The sequence below is a fragment of the Onychostoma macrolepis genome, chromosome 15, assembly GCF_012432095.1.
Source record: "Onychostoma macrolepis isolate SWU-2019 chromosome 15, ASM1243209v1, whole genome shotgun sequence".
Lineage (NCBI taxonomy): Eukaryota > Metazoa > Chordata > Actinopteri > Cypriniformes > Cyprinidae > Onychostoma > Onychostoma macrolepis.
In genome coordinates, this window is record NC_081169.1 from 6,758,141 (window position 1) to 6,772,630 (window position 14,490).

General features: G+C 38.5%; 1 protein-coding gene across 3 annotated transcripts in view; it reads left to right on the plus strand.

Annotated features, from left to right (window-relative positions):
* Positions 1-14,490, plus strand: part of mre11a (MRE11 homolog A, double strand break repair nuclease) — a 191,668-nt gene that overhangs the window by 121,110 nt on the left and 56,068 nt on the right. The gene's annotated exons all lie outside the window — the stretch shown is intronic.

Consider the following 14,490-nt stretch of genomic DNA (forward strand, 5'->3'; position numbering starts at 1 on the left):
CACCTTTATTTATATAGCGCTTTTAACAATACAGATTGTGTCAAAGCAACTTTCCAATATCAAAATAGGAAAATAGTGTCAATAATGTAAAATGACTAGATTAAACACTCAATTTTCAGTTAAAGGCATTTCATTATTGAATTCAATGATGTCATTGTCCAGCTCAGTTCAGTTTAAATAGTATCTGTGCAATCAAGTCAACGATATCGCTGGAAATTAAGTGTCCCCAACTAAGCAAGCCAGAGGCAACAGCGGCAAGGAACCAAAACTCCATCGGTGACAGAATGGAGAAAAAAAAACCTTGGGAGAAACCAGGCTCAGTCGGGGGACCAGTTCTTCTCTGACCAGACAAACCAGCAGTTCAATTCCAACTGCAGCAAAGTCAGATTGTGTAAAGGACTCATTTGATTCCTGTGGTCTTAGAGGTCATCTCTGTAGAGGTCATCTCTAGGTGCTGATCCACCATCTGATCTGGATACAGACTGGATCCGAGTGACTGCAGTTACCATCTGATCTGGATACAGACTGGATCAGGTGGCTACGGTGATCTCGGAATAAGAAAGAAACAGACTAATATTAGCATAGATGCCATTCTTCCTATGATGTAACAAGTACATTGGGTGTTATGGGAAGTGTTCCCAGTTCTGGTGAAGCTTTGTAAAGGAATGTCCCTGATGTGTTCGTATTTCCTCTTCAGCACGTCCACTGGAAAAGACTGCTCGGCGAGATTAAGATCTGCAGCTGTGAAAGCATTCTGAGTAGTTAAAATTGCTAGTGCAATTGCAGGACAACCACAAAGACAACTGAATGAAATCTATCAAATAAGAGTCAAACAAAAGGCACAAGTCATTATTGAAGATTGTTCCCATCCCTTGAATATTCAATTTCAGCTTTTACCATCAAAAAGACGTTTTAGGCAACCTCAAGTAAGGAAAAATGTGTATCAAATGTAATTTGTGCCAACTGCTTTTAGAATTTTAAATACTGGGATCCGAGTGTGAGATGGGGTGATGGTATTTTTATTTTTTATTTATTTATTTTATTATTATTTGTTTTTTTGTAAATTGTGATGATGTTAAATGTATTTGTGTGGTGAAGCCAAAGACAAATTTCCACTCGTGGACAATAAAGTGACTAAACTAAACTAAACTAAAACTTATTGTTCTAGGAGGCAACACTTCCTCAGGTCCTTCCAAATGCAGATGTTTAACTGCTGCAGGTAGTAGGAGTGTTTTTTTTTTTTTTTTTCAGACCCGTCGTCCAACACCGCATGAGTGTCCAGAAACCTCTTGCTGCTGTGAAGTCTCACTGGGACTACTTTCAGCATGGCTCTGCCTGAGTGACTGGCTTTATCGAAGTAAACTTGAGAATTGGTTGCTCTGATTCTCCACAGCAACTGCAACTTCATGCAGAATGGGCAGGTGGAGTCCCCCGCATGTAGAACAAGCTTTCTTAAGAGTACAGCTGTCTGGTTTGTGACCTTGTCCACACCTCCAGCATTTATTGTGTTCTTTCATCCAGCTTCCTCTTTGAGTGTGGTTCAACCTGCAAAAAGCTGCACATGCATTGAGATAATGTTCATGGTTGTTGCAGAAGGGATAACAGGGCTTAAAGTGATCCCGCTTTTTAGCTGTAGCTGCCATTTTAGAGACTGTGGAGGAGCTAAAGGGCAAATTGATGGCTTAAGGTTGTTCACTGCCTGTGAGAATTGTGGCTGACTTGGCTTAAGAGTGAGGAATGGATTTCTGTTCTCGCCAAAAGGGTTCTTCATGCACTGGCCTTGTTACCCGTCGAGATATCTGAACGGCCTGAGATTTCCTTTCCAGCCACTCAGCAAATTCTGGCAATGTGTAAGCACTTTGTGGAGTTGTTTAATCAGATCTTGAGAGATTTTGGGTGCTTTCACACTAGCACTTTTGGTGCGCACCCGGGTTCGATTGACGTCAGAGTTCGATCCGTTTGGATGATGTGAACGCTGTCTTCCGAATTTTGGTGCGCACCCGTAAACCGTATCCGAGTCCGCTTAAAAAGGATGGTCTGGGGTTTGGTTCATGTGAACTCTGGTACGGTTCGCTGCTGATGTGAACGCAATCGTACCAAATCACGGAAGTGAACCACTATTAATGACGTATTATTTTTGATAAAAACGTGTGTTTGTGTGTGTGTTTCACTCACTTTCCTGACGAGCTGCAAGTAGAGAGCTGTATATCTCATTTCTGTTCGCCTTCAGCGTTCTTTAGAGCATTTGCAGTACATTCGTAAGACAGACATAAGTGCCGTTATGTACTGAAGCTTTGGAAACAAAACCAGTGGTTCAAAAACATAAATATATAAAAAAATAAAGAGAGCAACTATGCATTTTGCTGCCTTCTCCTGCGCCGTCGTTACTAAGCAACGGGGTAAACAGCTGCTGGCTTGAAGACACAAACGAACTGTGGTTCGGACCCAAATAAAATAATATGAACACAGTCCAGTGGGGGCAGGGGGAGGGGGGAGCAATCGAACTCCGGTTCGGACCAGACAATCGAACCAAGTGTGAAAGCACCCTTAATGTCGTCTTTTATTTCAGTTGATTTATTCTTCGGCTGTGGCTGAAGTCAGTTGTAGTTCTTGTGTTTCTCTTTCCTTCCGTGATTCTGCTTGTTAACAGCAGGTGTTCATCATTAATGGTCAATCATCACATAATTATCTCCTTAACTCCAGCACTACTTTAACACTCTGTAGTGTGGAAACACATGAACACTGAGCAGTGTGGGGACTTTGCTGTGAACTATTACATAAATCTTATCTGTTTCATTCACATATGACATGCATATGAATCACATTAAGTTTATTGATTTATGTTAAAACTATGTAATCTAAATGGATGGAAAATTGTTAACAATTGACTACACATTGTTCTTTCCAATGCTGTATGTATGTCTCCTTCTCTTCATTCATAATTTCTTTGATTCTTCTATGTTTTTCAGGGTTGGTGATATCAAGTGATTGGTTAGTCAGATCTGACACCATTGCACAAAGATGACTTTTTTGAGCACTCATTTTTGTTTTTAGTGCTTTAAAATGAAGAGAATCGTCAGAACTAGAGTTTAAGTGGATCCAGAACTTTCCCAGCCGGCATTTCAACGTTGATTCACCGGTGAGTCAACGTCGGGTACCATGGTTGAATCAACGTTGGATTATGTTTCGATTTTGCAAATTGGATCAATGCTGATATTGTGACATTGTTTCACCGTGAAATCATGAAGTTGTTTCACCGTTGAAATCGCGACGTTGTTTCACCGTCTTACTTTCAACATGAGTGAATACACAACTGTACGTTCAATTAGAACCTAGTTTGCATTTAGATCAACACTGTACACATACATAAAGTTTAAAAATCAAATGACTGGCAGCAATGGCTTTACAATCAACTTCAATAAACTACCACATGCTCAATATTGTAAAACAACCGTTTTATTTTGGAAACATACTGTATAAAACACATGAAAATAATCTTAAACTTTAGTTTGCAGTGTTTGTGCTTGGATGTATTGTTAAAAACCTGTAGAACTGGCAGCAATGGCTTTACAATCAACTTCAATAAACTACCACACGCTGAAAATTGTAAAACGGCAGTTTTTATTTTGGAAACATACTGTATAAAACTTATGAAAATAATCCCAAACTTTAGCTTGCAGTGTTTGTGCTTGGATGTATTGTTAAAAACCTGTAAAATCCAAGTACAACATTTAAAGACTCAAAGTGTTCGTACCGTAACATGCATATTTTGCGCTGCACTTGCAAGAGAAACCCTTGTACTTCTTTTGACTGAAACCAGTTGATCTTTTATTTTGGTGGAAATCTATAGTTTCTGTGAAAACATGTTTTACTAATGTGTCTCATTACAAGAGATTTGTACATTTGTGCAGTGAGAATGTGTAGAACAGTTCGAGAATGGAACCTGCAACAGAAACCATGTCGGTGGTAAAGGATAGGACTGTCTGAGTTTTGTCGACAGCCAGAGGAAATTCTTTACGCAGGAAAAATGCTGCCTTGAATGAAATGCATTTAATATTTTAAGTAGAAATGTTTCTTCAAATTCTGATAAAATGTTAGAACCAACTGCCTTGTGCATATAGCGTGGTTGTGCTTTGGGTGACCCTTGTAAGAGTCCCAGCTCTAGGTCCTTTCTGATGCCGTCCCCTCCTCTCTCTCACACTTGTGCACCTTCTGTACTGTCCTGTATGTATAAATAATAAAAACACCAACAATAAATACTCATAAAATATCAACTTTGATATTGTGAAATATATTTAACTGAAAACTGAATGCAAAACAAATCACATACAATATTTTCACTTTGTTCAATAACAGTGGGGTTGGAAACAAAGTGCACAACACTATTCACTAAACACCTATTTAATGTATTCAGATGAAAGTTTGCAATATTAAATTATTCACAAGCAGTTTTTTCAGAGCCCCCAGTTACACTGTTTTAAATCAGAATCCTAACTATACAGTGTATTTAAAACAAGTAAAATCAAATCAAGTACATTTTTATTAAACTAAGTAAAATCAAAACCTTTCACAAAAGGTCAATGAATCTCTACCAGAAGTGACAGTGCAATGTAGCATATGAACAATTCCTTACTAAATTGCCAATAAACAGCTGGATCCTTGATGACTCTACAAGGGGAAAGAAGAAATGGTTTACTGAAAAGTTCTTAAAAAGCAGTTTTTCGTTTTATACCATTCCTTTAAAACAGTGGTTCTCAAACTTTTTATATCAAGTACCACCTCAGAAAATATTTTGCTCTCCAAGTACCACCATAATGACCAACATTAAAATACAGTAGTGTAATAGGCCCAACTATTCAGCTACAGCTCTGCACAGTTCAAAACGAGGCAGTTTTATTCCTAATAAGAATATGTATTGTTGTCAGCCACTTTAACATTGTAAATACAGTTTGAACATTAACACTGCACGGTGCTTACATACAGGTAAATACAAAACTTAAATAATGATTAAATTAAAATGTGTTGTACCAAAAGTTAAATAAAAACTGTACTATACTTAAATGTAAAAAAAAAAAAAAACTTAACTCAAATAAAGATGAACTTAAAATGTATTAACATTAATTTATATTTAATTTAGTGATTCCTCTGCGTACCACTAGAGGAAGCCTGAGTAGCACTAGTGGTACTCATACCACACTTTGAGAATCACTGCTTTAAACAATTCGTTTAATTTGTTTAAATTTGCGATTATATGATATTTAGAAAACATGAACAGAGTATGTTATCTTTGAGATATATTATACGATTACAAATATAACACAATGCATGGCATTCACATCAGAAAAATGTGAAAAATCTCTAAGACAGACATTAACACAACTTACTAGCAACACACACATTAACATTAGCATCTGTGATAAAGCAATACAAAATACACACACACAGACAGGTATTTATATTCTGCAGGTTAAAGTTATATGTCATTTACCCATTTGTAAACTCTGGTAACATTATACTTTAATATTTTTGAAAGGTAAGATAGCGATTTTCTTACCTGATTTTGTCCGTGTGTTTGCTGGACCTCGCAGATCACAACTGACCCTTCCTGTGTTCACAGTTTTTGTTCTCCATTGACATGTCACGACTAAAATTCGCTCAAAATAAAAATTTAACCGTCAAATATAAAATAATTCGGGACCGACCAAGCAATCTCAATGAGCAGCAGCTCACACACACAGTCAGTCAGCCGCCTCACTCAGAAAGACGATAAAAACGGTAATATTTTCAAATTTAGAAAGGCGCGAACAGTTTCACTGGCCAGTTTCCTGGATGATAGACATTAACACAACTTACTAGCAACACACACATTAACATTAGCATCTGTGATAAAGCAATACAAAATACACACACACACACACACAGACAGGTATTTATATTCTGCAGGTTAAGGTTACATGTCATTTACCCATTTGTAAACTCTGGTAACATTATACTTTACTATTTTTGAAAGGTAAGATAGTGATTTTCTTACCTGATTTTGTCTGTGTATTTGCTGGACCTCGCAGATCACAACTGACCCTTCGTGTGTTCACAGTTTTTGTTCTCCGTTGACATGTCACGACTCAAATTCGCTCAAAATAAAACATTTAACAAGCAAATATAAAATAATTCGGGACCGACCGAGCAATCTCAACGAGCAGCAGCTCACACACACACAGTCAGTCAGCCGCCTCATTCAGAAAGACGATAAAAACGGTCATATTTTCAAATTTAGAAAGGCGCAAACAGTTTCATTGGCCAGTTTCTTGGATGACAGCCAGATTAACCAATCATGATCAAAGCAATAAGGTAAACGCAGTGAAATGTATTTAGTTTTATTGTTGTTAATGATGATAATATTTTAACATATACCTTTAGATTTTAGAAAAGGTTTAACGATCAAAATATTGTAAAATGCTAATAAAATAATAATAATGATCTTAAATAATTTAGTAATAATAATTTAAAAGGCAGAAATTTATTTTGTATGCTGTTGAAGACATTAAGTTGATTCAACATACAGTTCTTGTAAAAAAAAAAACAAATCAACATTGATTTACAAGTGTTTTTGGTAACCTTTTTCAACCATTTAGCATTAGACATTTTTTCAACGTTGTTTCAATGTTGAAATAACAACTCATTATTTCATTATGTCATTATTTCAACCATATTTCAACATTGAAGGTTGGTCATGTGCCGGCTGGTTTTCAACCGTTCAGCATTAAACGTTATATTAACGTTGTTTCAACGTTAAAACAACAACTGACCTTATTTCTACCATATTTCAACGTTGAAGTTCGGTCATGTGCCGGCTGGGTTAAAACTCTTTTTTTAATGATTAGATTTAGGGGAAGACGACCTAACTTTGCTCTGCAGGCGTTATTAGGAGTGTTTCTGTGCACATGAAGGATGCTTCTGCAGAGCTCTACATGCAGAGCTTCTAAAGGGTGTTTGTGCCAATCTTAATGGCTGTAGCTACTCGTTGGCCCCCAGATCTCGCTTCCATACAGGACAATAGGCAGTATGACACTATCAAAAGTCTTTGTCCAAATTCTGATGGGGTTGTTTATTTTGAATAATTTTGTTCGTATGGCGTGCAGTAGGGGTGGGCGCTATTAACATGACTGTTGTGCCATGATATGGATTTTGCTATACCGTGGATACCGTTACATATTCATGGATTTCATTGAATGGACAGACAAAGATTTTTTTTCACCGCAGTCGTTACTGCGTCATCAGAGAGAGAGAGAGATCCCCCGCTCGATCAGACGTAAATCAGAACTGGATAGTTTTTGCTCCAAACACACGATCAGCTCTTCGGAACTGCACACAAACTGGATTACAATATTTCCCAAAATGTAATTTGTGTGGTAATATTACTGAGTCTGTAAACAGCCGTTAACACAGGACAGAGATGCAGAACACAGACACAAAGAGAGAAAATACTGTAGCAGGCAGCGTAAGATGTTCACAATGCTCGAAATATAGGAATAAAAATATAAATAATGTATTGGGGGCAGGGAGTTAATATGAATGAGTATCTGAAGGGAACTCTCTTCAGAATACTTTAGATGGCATTTTCTTTTTCTCTTATGCCAATAAGTTCACACTGCATGATTTTAGCCCGATTTTTCACTCGCTGACAGGTTTTGATAAATCGCCGACAAATGCCCGAAATCGGAGGTAAATCGATGCTCGTTCACGCGAGTGACAATCACACTGTGTGAATTATCAAAGACGCGATCTGAGGGAATTGCCGATGCATCGCCGATGCCTGTGAAATATTTAGCATGCTAAGTATATAGAGTTGTCGGCGATTCAAAATCATGCTGTGCGAATGAGTTCTGACTGAAAAATACTTCGGCTATGACCTACAGCCAATGAGAGAGCAAGATACAGGGAAGCGGGAAGTTCGGGGAGGTTTTTTTACAAAGCGAGCCATTTACAAACAACGTGCCTACATTTTTGCATTACAATATACAGAACAGGTAGGCTACATGAAGATGAAGGGGCTAGGGTTTTTCCTGTAAATACACTGAACAAAATTATAAACGCAACATTTTTGTTAGTGTTCTGTTAGTGAGCACCTCTCCTTTACCGAGATACTCCATCCACCTCACAGGTGTGGCATATCAAGACGCTGATTATGTGCGTGATTATTGCACAGGTGTGCCTTAGGCTGGCCACAATAAAAGGCCACTCTAAAACGTGCAGTTTTACTGTATTGGGGGGGGGGGTCCAAAACCCAGTCAGTATCTGTTGTCACCACCATTTGCCTCACGCAGTGCAACACATCTCCTTCGCATAGAGTTGATCAGGTTGTTGATTGTGGCCTGTGGAATGTTGGTCCACTCCTCTTCAATGGCTGTGCGAAGTTGCTGGATATTGGCAGGAACTGGAACACGCTGTCGTATACGCCGATACAGAGCATCCCAAACATGCTCAATGGGTGACATATCCGGTGAGTATGCTGGCCATGCAAGAACTGGGATGTTTTCAGCTTCCAGGAATTGTGTACAGATCCATGCAACATGGGGCCGTGCATTATCATGCTGCAGGTGATGGTCGTGGATGAATGGCACAACAATGGGCCTCAGGATCTCGTCACGGTATCTCTGTGCATTCAAAATGCCATCAATAAAATGCATCTGTGTTCGTTGTCCATAACATACGCCTACCCATACCATAACCCTACCGCCACCATGGGCCACTCGATCCACAACGTTGACATCAGCAAACCGCTCACCCACACGACGCCATACACACTGTCTGCCATCTGCCCTGTACAGTGAAAACCGGGATTCATCCGTGAAGAGAACACCTCTCCAAAGTGCCAGACGCCATCGAATGTGAGCATTTGCCCACTCAAGTCGGTTACAACGACGAACTGCAGTCAGGTTGAGACCCCGATGTGGACGACGAGCATGCAGATGAGCTTCCCTGAGACGGTTTCTGACAGTTTGTGCAGAAATTCTTTGGTTATGCAAACCGATTGTTGCAGCAGCTGTCCGGGTGGCTGGTCTCAGGCGATCTTGGAGGTGAAGATGCTGGATGTGGAGGTCCTGGGTTGGTGTGGTTACACGTAGTCTGCGGTTGTGAGGCCGGTGGGATGTACTGCCAAATTCTCTGAAACGCCTTTGGAGACTGCTTATGGTAGAGAAATGAACATTCATTTCACAGGCAACAGCTCTGGTGGACATTCCTGCAGTCAGCATGCCAATTGCACGCTCCCTCAAAACTTGCGACATCTGTGGCATTGTGTTGTGTGATAAAACTGCACATTTTAGAGTGGCCTTTTATTGTGGCCAGCCTAAGGCACACCTGTGCAATAATCATGCTGTCTAATCAGCATCTTGATATGCTGTGAGGTGGATGGATTATCTCGGCAAAGGAGAAGTGCTCACTAACACAGATTTAGACAGATTTGTGAACAATATTTGAGAGAAATAGGCCTTTTGTGTACACAGAAAAAGTCTTAGATCTTTGAGTTCAGCTCATGAAAAATGGGGGCAAAAACAAAAGTGTTGCGTTTATAATTTTGTTCAGGGTAATATTCTTCTATAAAGTACAAAATATTTATTTTTCCTTTCTTTTTCATCACTTTGAGGGCTTTTTTTAATCAACTTTTTATTTATTTATTTTTACAACTTTGAGGGCTTTTATAGGCTATAAGAAATACACCCATTATAAAATGCACAAAACGTTAGTTTCATTTTCAAATAGGCTACTTAGATTTGTGTATATAAAAATTTCCCAGCAGAAGTATGTTTGTTAACAAGTCATCTTTAATTATTGTGTGTTCGTGGAGGACTTATAGACCATAATATCAGCTTGATTGTGCATTATTACCTTTTATCACTTCTCGTGTGCGTTTGGCTGTAGTTTGCGGAGCACACAGAGTTGTCAGCGATTCTTCCTGTTGTAAAATCATGCAGTGTGTAACCTCCTGTCGCCGATCTATCGTGCAATGTGAACACAGCAGCGACTGAATGCTACCCCAGATAGTCGTGCAGTGTGAAAACAACGGTGATCCGATGACTTTGAAAATCATGCAGTGTGAACTCGGCATTACCTCCGTGTTCATAAGCGCAGAGTAGAGCAGTTTTATTTACAGCAATAACCAAAGGAACACTAAATTGAGGCCATAAGCGCCATCTGCTGTCAGAGAGTGAGTTTGCATGTTCTTTCAGTCCATTTGCAGTTTTTCTTTTGTGCAGGTGCCTTGTGTAGCATAATTTCACACACCTAAAGTCAGACCATTCTATTCTTGCCTTAGATCTTGAAATCATGTTTTTTGTGTGTGTGTGTTTTCTGGTTATATAAGGTTAAAATATATGATTTGCCTGTAATTTAACTAAGGTCTACTAAAACGTGATTCCAATTTTTTTTGTTCTCATATCGCGATATAATATCAATATCGTCTGGACAGTGGAAAATATTGTGATGAATTTTAGCTCACATCGCCCACCCCTAGCATGCAGTACCCTGCGGGCTTTTACAAGTAATGTTTTTATTGCCAAATTGAAATTTACAGTGGGAGTTAAAATCAGACCAAGATATATATTGTAAAGTATGTTGAAGTGTGGTGTTGTTTAACATAAATATTTGTTTATGTTCTAGATTTCAGTTTTTTTCTGAAATATCATAATCTTAGTTTTTTGGATGTTGACCTCTAGAGACCAATCAGAGACCTTCTAGTTTTTTAGATAGAATTAGCAAGTCCTCTGCATACAGTAAATATTTGACTTCTGTGTCAAATAATTGTAGTCCTGGACTGTCTGATTGGTCCAGTAGATCTGCCAATTCATTGAGATATATATATATATATATATATATATATATATATATATAGATAGATAGATAGATAGATAGATAGATAGATATATATATATATATATATATATATATATATATATATAGATTAGGGGTGATTTAATCAAAAAAATTTAACGCGTTAATATTTTTTTAACACAAATTAATCGCTTGATAAGGTTTGACCCCAACTTCTTCCCGTCTTCACAGCGCGGAAGGTTATCTATCATTGTGTGATGAGGCTACAGCGAACCAGTGTTGCCAGGGTAACGGCACAAGTGGGCTATTTTGAAAATAGTTACGGGAAAAAATACAGAGCCGTTTTGGGCTACTTTTTTAATGTACCGCGGCCGCCCAAAGTGTATATAGACAAATGAAAATTAAAAAGATCCTTTTACTAATGTGTATTATACTTGGAATGTATCCCTGGCCACTTAAGAACAGAGAGGCCGTTGTAACATCACAAACAACGTGAGTTTCAGCCACAGCATACATAGCTTTTACACGGCAGAAATAAACATGACAACAGCCACTATAGATTATATAAGATAATAAACACATGATTACGATAGGATATGTTCTGTATGTGATTTTTTTTTTTTAGATTAATGTGTACATCTGAAATGCTAATTTGTGCAGCGATATGAAAGGCTATAAATAGCATATTTTAACAACCGTAAAAGACCAAATTCCACATGTGATCGTAAAAGGACATTACAAACACTCAATGGTGGTTTGAAGTGAGTTCTGAGTAAAAGTGCACTATTAATCTCATAAATTGTCTTATGAAGCATGATGCTAATATTAGCTCTAATGCAGCTGCAGAACAGGTCCAATTCTTCTTTATAATGCATTTTGTCATAATACTTCACGTAAGGTCGCAAGAAATGTTTTGTTGTATTTATTTAGAAATACTTTTGATAATAGTTGGGAAAATGTATCCTGGGATTGAAGCGATGTGGCTTGGTAAACGTTTTATTGCCAGTTTAAAGGCTGATAATGGCTGAATAAAAACAAAATAATAATGATAAAAGAATTAGGATTATGTCTCATACCTGGCGGAAGTGTGAAAGGTTCTGTTTCCTTAAACTAGTTTGTCATGCATTTCTTTATTTCAACACATTTACAGGTAAATCCTAGTATTTTAAATTTGCGATTAATCATGATTAATCACAGTCCACGACTGTGATTAACGCGATTAAATTTTTTAATCGATTGACAGCACTAATATATATATATATATATATATATATATATATATATATATATATATATATATATATATATATATATATATATATATACAGTGAGGAAAATAAGTATTTGAACACCCTGCTATTTTGCAAGTTCTCCCACTTAGAAATCATGGAGGGTCTGAAATTGTCATCGTAGGTGCATGTCCACTGTGAGAGACATAATCTAAATAAAAAATCCAGAAATCACAATGTATGATTTTTAACTATTTATTTGTATGATACAGCTGCAAATAAGTATTTGAACACCTGAGAAAATCAATGTTAATATTTGGTACAGTAGCCTTTGTTTGCAATTACAGAGGTCAAAGCGTTTCCTGTAGTTTTTCACCAGGTTTGCACACACTGCAGGAGGGATTTTGGCCCACCTCCACACAGATCTTCTCTAGATCAGTCAGGTTTCTGGCCTGTCGCTGAGAAACACGGAGTTTGAGCTCCCTCAAAGATTCTCTATTGGGTTTAGGTCTGGAGACTGGCTAGGCCACGCCAGAACCTTGATATGCTTCTTACAGAGCCACTCCTTGGTTATCCTGGCTGTGTGCTTGGTCATTGTCATGTTGGAAGACCCAGCCTCGACCCATCTTCAATGCTCTAACTGAGGGAAGGAGGTTGTTCCCCAAAATCTCGCAATACATGGCCCCGGTCATCCTCTCCTTAATACAGTGCAGTCGCCCTGTCCCATGTGCAGAAAAACACCCCCAAAGCATGATGCTACCACCCCCATGCTTCACAGTAGGGATGGTGTTCTTGGGATGGTACTCATCATTCTTCTTCCTCCAAACACGTTTAGTGGAATTATGACCAAAAAGTTCTATTTTGGTCTCATCTGACCACATGACTTTCTCCCATGACTCCTCTGGATCATCCAAATGGTCATTGGCAAACTTAAGTCGGGCCTGGACATGTGCTGGTTTAAGCAGGGGAACCTTCCGTGCCATGCATGATTTCAAACCATGACGTCTTAGTGTATTACCAACAGTAACCTTGGAAGCGGTGGTCCCAGCTCTTTTCAGGTCATTGACCAGCGCCTCCCATGTAGTTCTGGGCTGATTTCTCACCTTTCTTAGGATCATTGAGACCCCACGAGGTGAGATCTTGCATGGAGCCCCAGTCCGAGGGAGATTGACAGTCATGTTTAGCTTCTTCCATTTTCTAATGATTGCTCCAACAGTGGACCTTTTTTCACCAAGCTGCTTGGCAATTTCCCCATAGCCCTTTCCAGCCTTGTGGAGGTGTACAATTTTGTCTCTAGTGTCTTTGGACAGCTCTTTGGTCTTGGCCATGTTAGTAGTTGGATTCTTACTGATTGTATGGGGTGGACAGGTGTCTTTATGCAGCTAACGACCTCAAACAGGTGCATCTAATTTAGGATAATAAATGGTGTGGAGGTGGACATTTTAAAGGCAGACTAACAGGTCTTTGAGGGTCAGAATTCTAGCTGATAGACAGGTGTTCAAATACTTATTTGCAGCTGTATCATACAAATAAATAGTTAAAAAATCATACATTGTGATTTCTGGATTTTTTTTTTTAGATTATGTCTCTCACAGTGGACATGCACCTACGATGACAATTTCAGACCCCTCCATGATTTCTAAGTGGGAGAACTTGCAAAATAGCAGGGTGTTCAAATACTTATTTTCCTCACTGTGTATATATATATATATATATATATATATATATATAAAAAAGTCGGGCTGAGGCAGCAGCCCTGTCTCACTCCTCATTGTTGAGAAAAATAGTCTGTCCTTTGCTGTCCAATTTTTACTGCACTTTTTGTTTATATAGTGGGGGGGGGAATTATTTGATCCCCTGCTGATTTTGTACGTTTGCCCACTGACAAAGAAATGATCAGTCTATAATTTTAATGGTAGGTTTATTTGAACAGTGACAGATAAAATAACAACATAAAAATCCAGAAAAACACACATCAAAAAAGTTATAAATTGTTTTTAATTTTAATGAGTGAAATAAATGTTTGATCCTCTATCAATCAGCAAGATTTCTGGCTCCCAGGTGTCTTTTATACAAGTAAGGAGCTGAGATTAGGAACACTCTCTTAAAGGGATTGCTCCTAATCTCAGTTTGTTACCTGTATAAAAGACAGCCTGTCCACAGAAGCAATCAATCAATCAGATTCCAAACTCTCCACCATGGCCAAGACCAAAGAGTTGTCCAAGAATGTCAGGGACAAGATTGTAGACCTTCACAAGGCTGGAATGGGCTACAAAACCATCGCCAAGCAGCTTGGTGAGAAGGTGACAACAGTTGGTGCGATTATTCACAACTGGAAGAAGCACAAAATGACTGTCAATCTCCCTCGGTCTGGGGCTCCATGCAAGATCTCACCTCGTGGAGTTTCAGTGATCATGAGAACGGTGAGGAA